The sequence below is a fragment of the Rhincodon typus genome, chromosome 46, assembly GCF_021869965.1.
Source record: "Rhincodon typus isolate 14 chromosome 46, sRhiTyp1.1, whole genome shotgun sequence".
Taxonomy (NCBI): Eukaryota; Metazoa; Chordata; class Chondrichthyes; order Orectolobiformes; family Rhincodontidae; genus Rhincodon; species Rhincodon typus.
In genome coordinates this window covers 7,235,643-7,250,281 of record NC_063377.1, presented here as the reverse complement: position 1 = coordinate 7,250,281, position 14,639 = coordinate 7,235,643, and the positions used below count along the sequence as shown (strand labels likewise).

At 45.6% G+C, this 14,639-nt stretch overlaps 1 long non-coding RNA gene across 1 annotated transcript in view; it reads left to right on the top strand.

Moving 5' to 3' along the window:
* The first annotated feature begins 5,726 nt into the window (after positions 1-5,726).
* Positions 5,727-14,639, top strand: part of LOC125487875 — a 17,943-nt gene continuing 9,030 nt past the window's right edge. Inside the window, exon 1 of the long non-coding RNA XR_007266134.1 lies at positions 5,727-6,308. This is a non-coding gene — a long non-coding RNA (uncharacterized LOC125487875). The remainder of the gene's footprint in view (positions 6,309-14,639) is intronic.

The following is a 14,639-nucleotide window of genomic DNA, read 5'->3' as shown; positions in this document are numbered from 1 at the left end:
CACATCCCTGGGCACTACGGGACAATTTAGCACGGCCAATCCACCCTAACCCGCACATCTTTGGACTGTGGGGGGAAACCGGAGCACCCGGAGGAAACCCAAGCGGACACGGGGAGAACGTGCAAACTCCACACGGACAGTCGCCCGAGGGTGGAATCGAACCGGGGTCCCTGGTGCCATGAGGCAGCAGCGCTAACCACTGGGCCACCGTGTGTGAGAAATACTGAGACACTTGTTTCTCATGCTGTATCAACTGTTGCTGTCTTTGCCACTGGGCGTTCTTGTCCTGATGAGTAGACGGAGTGGTGTCCACGCAAGTAGATAGGGTGGTAAAGAAGGCATGTGGTATACTTGCCTTTGTTGGTCGGGGATTTGAGTACAAGAGTCAGGACGCCATGTTACAGCTTTATAAGACTTTGGTTAGGCCTCACGTTAAGAGTATTGTGTTCAATTCTGGTTGCCACATTACAGGAAGGATGTGGAGAGGGTGCGCAAGAGGTTTACCAGGATGCTGCCTGGGTTAGAGGGTGCGAGCTATAAGGAGAGACTAGAAAAACTCAGATTGTTTTCTCTGGAGACTGAGGGGAGACTTGATAGAAGTCTGTAAAATTATGAGATGCATGGATAGGGTTGATGGTCGGAAGCTTTACCCCAGGGTTGAAATATCTAAAACTAGGGAGCGTGCGTTTAAGGTGAGAGAGGGAAAGTTCAAAGGAGATGTGAGGGACAAGTTTTTTTTACACAGAGAGTGAGTGGTAGGAGTGTGGGACGCGCTGCCAGGAATGGTAGTGGAGGCAGATACATTAGGGGTGTTTAAGGGACTTCTGGAGAAGCACATGAATATGCAAGGAATGGAGGGATATGGACAAAGGGCAGGCAGAATTAATTTGGCGTCACGTTCGGCACAACATTGTGTCCCTTTGCTGTATTGTCCTGTGTTCTAATGCCCAATTTTAAAAGAAATAACCAATTTATACAGCGCTGATTTTACTTCTGAAATTTGTTATTCTCGTCACGATCCCGATCTGATCAGGACAGAATTGCGAGAACCACCACACTTGAAAGGCTGCGTTTGAAATTGTTGCTTCCTTTCAAATTTAATGTTAGTCATAGAGTCATGCAGCTCGGAAACAGACCCTTCGGCCCAACCTGTCCGTGCTGACCATAATCTAAACTCAACTCGTCCCACCTGCCTGCTCCTGGTCCATATCCCTCCAAACTTTTCCAATTCATGTACTTATCCCAAATGTGTTTTAAACGTTGTAACTGTGCCCACATCCACCACTTCCTCAGGAAGTTCATTCCACACACGAACCACCCTCTGGGTAAAAAAAATTGTCCCTCGTCTTTTTTAAATCTCTCTCCTCTCACCTTAAAAATCTGCCTCCTAGTCTTGAAATCCCTCATCCTAGGGAAAAAGACATCTACCATTAACTCTATCTATACCCCTCATGGTTTTATAAACCTAGATAAGGTGACGCCTCAACCTCCCTTGCTCCAGTGAAAAAGAGTCCCAGCCTACACTTATAACTCGATACCTCCATGCCCAGCAACATCCTGGAAAATCTTTTCTTACCCTCTCCAGTTTAATAATTTCCTTCCTGTAACAGGGTGACCAGAACTGGACACCGTGCTCCAGAAGAGGCCTCATCAACGTTCTGTACAACCTCAACATGACATCAGAACAGCTACAAATATCCCAAATTACAAAGAGAGAATCAACATTGTTTCCTCTTTGAAATTCGGTATTGCAATAAAATATATTCGAAACAATCCAGTACAGGACAGGAACAGCCCTTTCGGCCCACCAAGCCTGTGCTGATTCCTAGTCCTTATTTGGACCCGCGACTCAATGCCCATGCATGGTATCTCTCCGTCTGTTCGCCTCCAAATGCCTTAAATGTTGCTAACATACCTGCTTATCCACTGGCAGGATGTTCCAGGCACCCACTGCTCTCTGGGTGAAAAGGTTATCCCCCAAAAGTCTCCCCCTCAACTTTCCCTTATCTCGCCTTGAACCTGTGCCCTCTTGTAGTTGACCTTTCCACCCTGGGGAAGAAGCTTCTGATTTATCCACCCCGTCTACACCTCACTATCAGGTCAACCCCACTCTCGCACTTACACAAGAAACAGGAGCAGGCCATCGGGGCCCCTCGAGCCTCCTCCGCCATTCAGTAAGATCATGGCTGATCTTTTCGTGGGCTCAGCTCCATTTACCCACCCGCCCATCATAACCCTTAATTCCTTTACTGTCTGAAAATCTATCTTTGCCTTCAAAACATTCAACGAGGTGGCCTCATTGGGCAGGGAATTCCACAGATTCCCAACCCTTTGAGTGAAGACATTCCTCCTCAACTCAGTTCTAAATCCGCTCCCCCTTATTTTGAGGCTGTGCCCCCCAATTCTAGTTTCACCCACCAGTGGAAACAACCTCCCTGCTTCTATCTTTATCTATTCCCTTTGTCATTTTATAAGTTTCTATAAGATCGCACCTCCCCACCTCATTCTTCGAAATTCCAATGAGTATAGACCCCGGTCTATACTCGACCTCTCCTCACAAGCCAACCCTCTCAACTCTGGAATCAACTTCCTCTTGTACCCCCTCCAGTGCCACTACATCCTTTCTCGAATAAGGAGACCAAAACTGTACGCTGTACTCCAGGGATAGCTCACCAGCCCCTTGTACAGCCGCAGAATAACCTCCCTGTTTTTAAACTCTAGCAACGGCGGACAATATTCCATTTGCTTTCTTAATGACCTGCTGCACCTGCAAACCAACTTTTTGAGATTTATGCACAAGGATGTCCAGGTCCCTCTGCACAGCAGCGCGCTGCAGTTTTTCACCATTTATAAATATTGCTGTTATTCTGAGCAAAACGGATGACCTCACATTTATCAACAGATAAGGGAAAGTTGAAGGGGAGACTTTTGGGGGATAACCTTTTCACCCAGTCTGCCCAGGTCTGCCCTGATCGCTGCAAGAATATCGCATTTCCCAGGGAGCCTCAGCGCAGTAAAAGTTGGTGCGTTCCCTTTCGAAAGTTCCCTTTCCTGCGTCTGCCGAGGTAGAATCGAGGTTTCAAAAATCAGGAATGCTTTCAATCATGGCACTGGGAAGACAGTGTTTCCCCACTGGCGGGAGGCTTGGTAACTGAACACTATTGACAATGGGAGAGCAAAGGCGGTGCTGTTCAGAGGAGCAGAATCAATGGGCTGAATGGCCTCCCCTGAGGCACAAAGCCCTCTTTAAAAAGGCAGGGGCCGTGCGGAGGTAGCGTGTGAGGCAACGGGGAGAGATCATTCATCTCAAGGTGGGTGAACAGGCAGTGTCTTATTGATAAGGTCAGGCTGAGATTGAGGGTGGGTGCAGAGGGGTGGGGTGGGGGGGGCGGAGGTCGTTGGTGGTTGGGGAGTAACGTCCTTCGATGTGCCTGACCTCCAGGCAACTTCGGTCACAGAGATATCCCTGACCCTGCAGAGCTGAGGAAAGCAGAGGAAACAAAGCTGAACTCTGTTCATTGAGTACAGTTCAGATAAACCTGTACAATGCAGAAATTTAACCTCGACTTGGCATAATTTGTGCATCTCCAGGAACTGTGTGTCCTTTTGGCAAACTTTGGAGAGAGAGAGAGATGGAAAGTGAGAGAGAGAGAGAGAGAAGGCTTCTGAGAACCATTCCTGAGACAAGATGGACTCCAGTGATGACACTAGTTCGGAGAATCCAGGATTTGGAGGAGAGGAGATTTGATCGAAACCTCAAGAGAAAGAAATGGAGTGGGGAGGTAGTAGAGAATCTAGAGAATTTCAGTTGAGGGCCAATGAAAGCATTGGTGGCAACAACAGGGAGGAACAACATCAGGTACTTCCCTGAGGACAATCCAGAACATTTGGGAGGGATTTCGATCGTCATCTGAAAGAGGGTGATTGTGCAGGTCTCCTGGGAATGCGGGGGCGATTGCGGGATAGCAACGAAGGGCAGAGCAGCCTTCTCATGTTTTCCGACCCTTCGAGATGCCATGCCCGTGACTCAGTGCCAGATGTGTTACAATGCCATCACTTTGAGAGGCCGTCTTGCCCCGGTTAGTTTTCTGTATAAGGCAGAGGTGCCCAACTGGACCTTGAATACATCTTAAATAAACAACTTGTGGGGTGTTTTTCTGAAAGTTGGAACGATAGAAGCAGCCTGAATGGGTGTGGCTGGCTCTCACAGATCCAGATTTCTGGTTTTCGGCTTTCTCAGTAGCATCAGAAGACGTTTGGGGTCGCGAAGGAGTTGGGAGCTTCAGCGAATGTCTCCTGGCTGCTACACTCACTGGAATTTTTCTTGCTATCTTTTCCTCCTGGATTGGAGAACTGCATGTGAGAATCTGTGTCTGACTTTGCCAAGACAGTGTGTTTATTGGATCAGTTAATCGGTAATAAGCCCTGTACCGATTATTCGGTTAAGTTTTCCAAGAGTTAAGATATTCAGAATTCCTCTTTCTTTCGTTGTATGTTAACTGCAGTGTTTGAACAAATTGTGTTTAGCTTAAACATCAAGCAGTTTAACCTGTCGCATTGGATCAGCAACATGGCACTTCACGTCTACTTTTAAAATAAGAAAAAGTTAGGGCCTTCTTATTTTGTGGGGTTCTGGTCTGGCCCATAACAGATGACTTCGAGCATATTTGGCAGTGGATAGGCAGGGAAAGGTGGGTGCGAAAGGTAGTAACAGGTTTTGCTGAGCAGATTGCTGGGGGAAAAGGCGTCAGTGGGAGGGCTGAGTCCCGGAGTAGCCTGGGCGAGAGATTGGGACACAGTTATTGGTGAGTTTCAAAACTCCTACTAGGTTCTCCCATTGCACATATGTCAGAGCTCAGATGGAAATGAATTGTAAGCAAGGCTTGAGAATTCAAGGCAAGAGTCCTTGAGATTTCTGATCAACGAGAGGATTAGTAGTTGTGTCATACAGTCATATTGAACAGAAACAGACCTTTTGGCCCAACCCATCCATGCCAACTGTAATCCCAAACTAAACTAGTCCCACCTGCCTGCTCCTGGCCCATATCCCTCCAAACCTTTTCTATTCATGTACTTATCCAAATGTCTTGTAAACATTGTAACTGTACCCACATCCGCCACTTCCTCTGGAAGTTCATTCCACAGGCGAACCACCCTCTGCGTAGAAAAAGTTGCCCCCTTCATGTCTTTTCAAAATCTTTCTCTTCCCACCTTAAACATATGCCCCCTCGTCTTGAAATCCCTCACCCTAGGGAGAGTTGAGGGTGGTGGAGGGATTGGAGCAGAGAGGGGAAGCTGGAGTTGGTGCCCACACCCGATTGAATGGCCGAGCAGACTCTGAAGGGCCGAATGGTCTACTCCTACCCCTTCCAGTAACGATGGAGCCCCTGATCTCATTCCCTGCTTCAATCTCGTAATCGTGACAATCCACTTCACCCAAAGACTTGATGCCCTTCTCTCCTCAGGACGTGGGCATCGTTGGGTGGGATCAGGACCCATTGCCCATCCCTCATCGCCCAGCGGGGCGGGCAAGAGTATCCGCCCCCTTTTACCAACGACGGACCGTCATTGGTAGATTTTTGTCAGATTCAAATTTTGGCTATCTGCCGTGGAGGGATTCGAACACAGGGTTGTGGGGTCGGGGGGTGGCCCCTCTCGGAAATTCATCCTGACTTTCCAAGCCTATAACATCGCCACCGCAATCCCCTTGGAAAACAAACAAAATTGGGACTAGGAGCTGCAATTGACTCCCCTCTGTTTCTCACCCTTGACCCCATTGAAATGATGGCCTGATGGCCCCGAACTCCTCAACTAGATCCATTTCCCACAACCCAGTCAATCCCAAGCGGCTCGTCATCCATTTGAGACCAGCCCGGGTTGTTATTGAATTGCGCTGTGTATGGTTGTTCCCCTTTCGAGCTCACTTCCCCACAGCAAGGCCTACTCTCCTCCATCTCGGCCTTGCTCCTGACCAGCTGAGTGAGAATCAGTCTGGGAGAAGGGGAGAGACCATATGTGTTTGGAATTCCGATTCATCCAGACCTACCTCAGGAGCTGACCGTCTAACGGAAGGTGAGGGGCGGATAACCGGAATGAATAGACCCAGGGAGGTCTCAGGCCTGAGGTTCCTGCGCTGGATGACGGCGTAGCCCTTTTGTCAACAACCAGCCAATAGCAAACCGCTTGCGGCTCGTAGAAAGGATTGCGACAGGTCGATAGACGTTGAAGGAGACGGAGTTTGAGATAAACAGGGCAACTCTCAACGGCTTCCTGCAATGGAATACTTCCTACTGCCTGTCGAGAGACAGGTCTGTAAAATTTCTGCTGTTGCATTGCGTCACTCTCCTGCCCCTTCCGCATGGGGCTCCCCAAAAAAAAGGAAACTAACTTTCGCTTGTTTCGTATGGTCTCCAAGTTCAACAGGGGCACAATGAGGGGATAGTTGTTTGTTTTGGAAGGGAGAACAGAGTAGTATTCAAATGAAGGGTCCGATTCTGGTCTGCCTGCTGTAGGAAGGATGTTGTGCAGCTCGAAGGGGCGCAGCAAAGATTTACAAGGATGTTGGAAGGGTTGAGCCACAGGGTGAATAGGCTCGGGCTATTTTCCCTGGAGCGTCGGAGCCTGAGGGGTGACCTTATAGAGGTTTATCAAATCAAGAGGGGCATGGATAGGGGAATAGCCAAGTTCTTTTCCCCAGGGGTAGGGGAGTCCAAAACTAGAGGGGCATGGGTTTAAGTGGAGAGGGAAAAGATTTAAAAGGGACCTGAGGGGCAACTTTTTCATGCAGTGTATGGCTCGAGCTGTTAGAGAGACAGTTGTAACACAAATGGACGTGGGGGGATCTTGTGCATGGAACACAGAAAGCTAGTACACAGGGGCAGCAGGGAATCAGGAAGGGCTAATGGAATATCGGCCCTTATTTCAAGGGGGTTGCAGTATAAGAATAAGAAAGTCTTACTGCAACATTACAAGGTGCTGGAGGGTCTACGTCTGGAGCAATTTTGGTTGTAGAGTCTTGGAGCTGTACAGCATGGAAACAGAGCCTTCGTTCCAACTTGTCCGTGCCGACCAGATATCCTAAATTAATCTAGTCCCATTTGCCAGCATTTGCCCCATATTCCTCTAAACCCTTCCTATCCATGTCCCCATCCAGATGCCTTTTAAATGTAACTGTACCAGCCTCCACCACTTCCTCTCGCAGCTCGTTCCACACACGCACCACCCTCTGTGTGAAAAAATTGCCCCTCAGGTCCCTTTTAAATCTTTCCCCTCTCACCTTAAACCTGGTGCCCACTTGTCACAGAAAGGCCTTCAGTCTCAATAAAGCAGTCCTCCCACTCCAATCCACAGTCTGGATAGCTCAGAAGTTAGCTTTCGATTCCAGATTTTATGAATCAAATCTAAATTTCACTAGCTGCTGGAGAACCCAGGTCTCTAGAGTATTACAAAAACAGAAATTGCTAGAAAAGCTCAGCAGGTCTGGGGAGAAGTCAGAGTTAACGTTTTGGTCCCTTCCTCAGAACTCAGAACCCTACAGTATCAGCCTTGAGCCTCCAGATTACTTGTCAAGGTAATATTGTGGGAAAAATAGTGTACTATTGAGCAAGGAAAGGGTCTGTTTTTGTGCTATAATTGCTCAGAGTCTGGATTTCAAACTAGCGGCATATGGGTGTTTCACAAAGGCTTCAAAAATAAGGAAGTCAATCAGCCTTTCTAGAACTGTGACCGAATTCAGAATGTGTCAGAGAACAGCAACTCCTGGAATCTTAATTGAAGATATTTCATATTGGGTTGGGTTTACAACCTAGAGTGTAAAAAGGGGCCATTTAACTCATTTTGAATTCAGGATAAATTGAGGATTGATTTTGGCTTTGGAAACAGAGATTGGAAATGTCTGAGCAGTTTTGGAGGAGGCCCTGACTGGAGAACAAAGAGGTTTTGTCCTGGAAAAGCATCTCAAACATTTCCAGGAATAAGCTACACCAGTAGGAAGTTAGTTTGTGCAGCTTCCAGACCAGAGGTGTTTGGCTTGAAATCTCACAGACCATTAAAAGAATTGAGAAAATCTAAACTGAGTTTTGAGAGCATTTGTGTAAGACTTTACAGTTCACAAGAACTGGGAAAGATCAGCTGAGTGAAGCATGATGATTTGAGGGATAAACTGTGTAGATTAAACACTGCAATGTGTCAGTGCTGGGGAATAGGTAAAAACATTGTTTTGCCATAGGTCTTACGATCTTTCAAACCCTGTGTTCTCAATTGAGATAGCTCAGGTTCTTTAATTTAATCATTTTCCCTTTTGTGTAATAGGCTGCTATTTTATTGTTAAAACAAATCTACAGCATTGTGTGCTTAAGCTTCAACTTAAGCAAGTTTTAAGAAATGTTTTTAAACCGATGACAAGAAAAAGATAATGAATCGCTTATTTATAAGTCTATAACTTAAACTCTCTCCTCTTAAAAATCCCACATACGCCCAGACAGAAAAGACACTGGTATTCGAGGTGGGAAGGGATATTTCAGCTACCTACACTTCCACCACCAGCCTAGATGACAGATGCCAGGGAGTTTATTTTAATCCTTCTGATTCTTTGCTTATCACACATGGTCGTAGATCTCCCGAATATCAGGCTTTCATTCACTGGATGAAGATTTGCCATTAGAGTGCCTCTGAGATTAGTTTATCTTTGTTTTCCATGCAATGAGGGAATTTCTCCCATTTTCTTTCTGCAGAGAGAGGCAGCGGGAGCATGAGACAGCACAAGAAAGAGCGAGAACATAAGTGAAAGAAAGAGACAGCAAGAGCGTGAAAGAGAGAGAGAGACACACACGCTCACAGGCAGAAAGGGAAGTGCACACTAGGGGACACACACAGAGTGAGTGAGAGACAGAGAAAGAGACAGACACACAGAAAGAGAGAGAGACACCCGGGGTGGGGGGAGGGGGGGAGAGAGTGAGAGACAGCGAGAGAAACGGGGAGAGGGGGGGGGGAGCAGGGGGTGGGGAGAAGAGAGAGAGAGAGAGACACACGCATATAGAGTGAGAAAGAGAGTGAAAGCGCAAGAGAGTGAAACACAGAAAGAGAGAGCAAAACACAAAGAGACACACACACAGTGAGAGAGACAGACAGATAGAGAGAGAGAGAGCCAGACAGGGAGAGGAAGGGAGAGAGAGAGAGAGCAAGAACCAGAGGAGGGAGAGGGAGAGAGAAACAGAGAGAGAGATACACACAGAGTGACAGAAAGAGAGAGAGAAAGCAGTTTACAGGGAAACAGTGAAGGAGAACTATCACCAGGAAATCTTCTGTTGTCTCTCTGTACAGAAGAGGAAGAAAGGGATTTAGGCATTTCCTCTTTGCAGGCTGAATCTTCCATTCTATTGTCCATGTACAAGGCTGCAGCCATTTGCCCAGGAACCAATTAGAAAGTTGTTACTATGCTGAGCTATCCTGAACCTACATAACTGGTACAGAGTGAAAATCAAAAGACAGTCACTCTCTCTCTTGCTCTCACACACTCACTCACTCACTCTCACTCTCACACACACACACACACACACACAGTGCGCCAATATGCCTGGTGTTTACCCTCACTGCCGAAACAAAACAACATCGTAGATACAAGTGACAATTTAATCCAGTAACACACTGAAATAATCATCCAGTTTCCTTGGTTTAAAGCAATACCTCCCTGCCCCCCACCAATTTTTAAAAACTGTGACCTTCGCAAGATATAACGGAAGAATATTTGACATCTTTGAACTGGACTGAACTCAGAGTTAGTAGATACTCAGAGTAGAGAAGAAAACAGATCTCATTGGAGGAAATGATAGAAGAGATTAGTCAATATTAGGAATTGGAACAAGGGGAACTTCAGCAAGGATACAAAGGTATGTTCAGAATTTTTATAAAAATCTAGAATCCAGGGAAGAGACTTGAAAATAATCTTGAATTGGAAGAGGAGGAGAATCAGAAAGAAACTTTGAAGTAGAAAGAAAGAAGGATTGAGAGCAGCTTTATAAAACTTTGGTTTGGCCGCACTTAAGAGTATTGTGTTCAATTCTGGTTGCCACATTACAGGAAGGACGTGGAGGCTTTGGAGAGGGTGCAAAGGAGGTTTACCAGGATGCTGCCTGGATTAGAGGGTACGAGCCAAAAGGAGAGACTAGAAAATTGTTTTCTCTGGAGGCTGAGGGAAGACTTGATAAAGGTATATAAAATGATGAGGTGCATCGATAGGGTTGACAGTCAGAATCTTTTTACTAGGGTTGAAATGTCTAAACCTGAGGGCATGCATTTAAGGTGAAAGGGGGAAATATCAAAAAGAGTCTTGAGGATCAAGTATTTTATATATAGAGTGTGGTAGGGGTCTGGAACATGCTACCTGGGGTGGTAGTAGAGGCAGATATGTTAGAGGCGTTTAAGGGGCTTTTAGATAAGCACACGAATATGCAAGGAATGGTGAGATATGGACCAAGGGCAGGCAGAAGGGATTAGTTTAACTTGACATCATGTTCAGCACAACACTGTGGGCCGAAGGGCACATTCCTGTGCTGTACTGTTCTACGAGAAATTGAGTGGGAAATGGAATCTAAAAAGCTCAAACAAAATAGGGATATTGGACAAATTGGCCAGAGGAAAGCTTAGAGAAAAGGAAAGAGTTAGTTGGATGAAGAATGATCTGAGTCCAATGAACTCGATTTAACTAAGATTTGACACAATGCTTAATTTTACTGAGGATGGAGTCAACAGATAGTTCAGCAAAGGCGGCTCCGATGAAAACTCATCTAGACTTGAAACGTTGGCTTGTTCTCTCTCCATGGATACTGCCCGACCCACTGTGACCTCCAGCATTTATTGCTTTCAGTACAGATTCCAGCATCTGCAGTAATTTGCTCCTACATTGAGTTGAAACTGGGTAAAAGATGCGTGGATCTTGATCTTAGAGGTACAGCTGAACTCCTACACTGGTGTGTCAAATGTGATAATGTGCAGATTGAGAGATAGTTCAAGCAAAAGCAACATGCAATGCTTATGAGTTTATGCCTGAAGTTATGCTCAGAATTGTTGAGTGTCTTGTGATCAGTGGTATAAGATTTATAGATTTTAATATCATTTATTTTAGTGACTGGATTTGATCTAGTGGCATATTGGTTTTAGTCTGTCTCTGAAGGGATTTCACAATTAACGAGTATTTTTCAGACTTAGTTATTTCCTCAAAAAAATTGAGGGCAAAAGGGGAGGAGAGTTTGCAACTGCATATAGAAAACAGTCGCAGATTAACTTTCAGTTTAAGATCAGAGGGTTTTAAAAAAAATTTTCTACTCAGTAGGGGAAACACCCAAAGCCTGAAAAAAAAGTAGCATTTTATTTTCAATCAATAGATACCTTGGTTGAAGCTGAATGTGTAAAACTGCAGAGAAAGGGAGGTAGTTTTGAACCGTTAATAAAACAAAAGGGTTGCCTACTGTTAAAGGTTCCAGACCAGAAGTGTTTGGTTAGAACTTATCTGAAACAGAAAGCCTATACTGGGCTGAATGAAGGCGTAAGGAAAAAGCCCATGAGATTCTCAAGACCAGAAATTGAAGGGACAAAGATTATAATCTCTGTAAGCACGAGGTAGGAGTGCTGTTGGGATTATAAGTTTGCTCTGTTTCAATACTGCTTCATTTGCAGTGCATCTGCAGCATTGCTTTATTGCATTCGTCAAAAAAAAACTTGAGTCATAGAGCTGTACAGCATGGAAACAGACCTTCCAGTCCAAACATTCCACGTTGACCAGATATCCTAACTTAATTGAGTCCCATTTGCCAGCATTTGGTCCATATCCCTCTAAACCCTTCCTATCCATGTACACATCCTGATGCCTTTTAAATGTTGTAATTGTACCAGGCTCCACCACTTCCTCTGGCAGCTCATTCCATACACGCACCACCCTCTGCGTGAAAAAGTTGCCCCTCAAGTCCCTTTTAAATCTTTCCCCTCTCACCTTAAAACCTATGTCCTTTAGTTTTGGACTCCACTACCCTGGGGAAAAAGACCATGGCTATTCACCTTATCTATGCACCCCATGATTTTATAAAACTTCAAGGCCACCCCCTCAGCCAGGGAAAATAGGCCTAGCCTCTTCAGCTCGTCCTTATAGCTCAAACACTCCAAACCCTGGCAACGTCCTTATAATTCTTTTCTGAACCCTCTCAAGTTTCATAACATCCTTCCTATAGCCGGGAGATCAGAATTGGCGACAATATTCCATAGATGCAAATTCCGAAACTCAATGCACTGACCAATAAAGGCAACCGTCCAAGTGCCTTTTTCACTATCCTGTCTACCTGTGACTCTACTTTCAAAGAACTATGAACCTGCACCCCAAGGACCTTGCTGAAACTGAAAACAAAGTATGATCAAGTCAGATTTATTTCTGGGATATGACTTGCGCAGCGATAACATCAACTGGTTCTCAGTGTAATTTAATGTCAACCTGACTGTTAATAATGACATAAATAGCTTGCTTTTGAAAGAAATGTTTGCACTTTTTTTGGAGGAGAGAGGTGTTGAAAAGTGTCAGATTTTTATACAAAATTTTCAGAGTTCGGATTTCAAACTAGTGACATATGGGTGTTCGAATCACAAATATGTCTTTCCAGACATATCTACTCTAGTGAGGTGTCAAGTGGACAGCGAATCTCTGGAGTGTTAAAAGACAATTGTACCACACAGGGTTCACCACAGAGTGGGAACACTGAGGGCCACTGGCTCGTTTTCAGTCTTAGGATGATCGAGGATTTGTTTTAGCCCCAGAAACACAAGGGGTCGGAAGCTCCTGAGCAGGCAAGTGCACAACACACACACTGTCTTAATGCAGTACAGGTCAGGGAGGTTGTACTGATAAAACATGGGTACCTGCAACCTCCAGACCAGAAACAGTTTGTCAGAAAAATCAGGAGAATGTTAAAAAGATTCAGAAAGTCTACACTTTCAATTTTGAGAATACTCACATCAGACCATGCTACAGGAACAAACTAGGAACTTAAAGATTTGATGATTAAATCAATAACCTCTTGGGAATTGATACTGTAAGGCGATGGTGTTTGAGAAACAGATGAAAATTTGCAAGCATTAGGATCTTGCTAACTGCCTTCTATATTTGGATAACTTGCTTTGTTTTATATTAGTGGTGTCCTTCTACGTAATAAACAGCATTTTTTTGGTTTTAAAAAACCAAAGCAGAGGATTTGTGTGATCATGCTCCAGTGAATAGCCATCGCATTCAATAACCAGAAATGATATGACATCCAGCTTTCATTCTGTGACCAAACTTCTGTGGCACCAGTAACACCTAGGATTGCAACGAGTGGTAACAGGGCAGTGGGACTAATTAACTCACCAAATGAGCTTCAGTAAATTAATTACTGCAGGACACTGGTCACGCCTCTGGAATGAAGAGGATAAATGGGGTAGGAGCACTCGAGGTAACATGGCAGTATCCCTACTGCTGAATACAAGGTGCCCAGTATCAACGAGAGAGAAGAATCAGCCAGAGGGTGACAAAGCGACAGCATCAGAGGGGGGGGCTGGAGGGGGTGACAGAGATAGGGAGGGGGTGTAGGGGGCCTGGAGGAGGTGACAGAGATAGGGAGGGGGGTACATCGCAGTGGGGCCCATCTTGGCTGAGAGTGTAGTGGCATTGCGCACCGGGCGAGAGGCTGAGGCGGGGTGAGCGCATGCAAAGATTATCAAACAGTCACAGCACAGCCCCAGCACCTGGGGAAAACAATAAATCAAAACGAAAACCGCGAGTAAAGTTGTCCAACGCACTTTTGCGTTTCCTTTTTATGCCATGGAATTAATTACAAAAAAAAGCCAAAACAGCAGGAGAGAAACTGGGTCCTTCTACAATTCTTTGTGTTTTTATATATATACACAAGAGATACATTGCTCACGGAGTTGAAACACAGTACAAAAGAAACACCTCAAAAGAAGCCAGAAAGACCACAATGTTCATATCACTTGAAGTTCCTAAAGAAAGGAGGGAATGGGTGTACGGGCGGTGCGAGTGTGAGTGAGTGTGTGCGTGTGCGCGCATGTATGTCAGGGAGCAGGGAAGGAAGAGGGAGTTAAATCGAATTCACTCTACATTTAGAAGCTCCTTCATCGGGAGAGGGGGTGGGCAGGGTTTGGATGAAGCAGAAATTTCGGGACGGGCATTGGAAAGGGGAGGGGGGCGGGGCTGGGGGTTTCTCTCTTTTAGTTTTCTTTTTTAAAAAAAAAACAAAAACAAGCATCTCGGAATCTGAACGCAGAAAAAAGGAGAACTTACAAACTCTATATTACAGACAACAGTAAAGTTGGGCATCACAGACACACAATGCAGAGCTTTATTATTTCTCGTCTTTTGCTATGTAATTTTCATTAGGATGTCCTGTCACTTTTAAGTGTCAGCTGGCCACGACAACGGGCTGGGAGGGGGAGGGGGGGAGGGGGCGTGGTGGGAGTTACGGATAGGTACGGAATAGAGATCAGACGGGTCACACTCCTAACTCAAAGCCTCTGTGTTTCGGTTCCTTTCCTTTTGGAAGCAGGGGTATGTATGTGGGTGGGGGTGCGTGTGTGTTGTTGTGGAAGTGAGGAGGGGGGGGGGG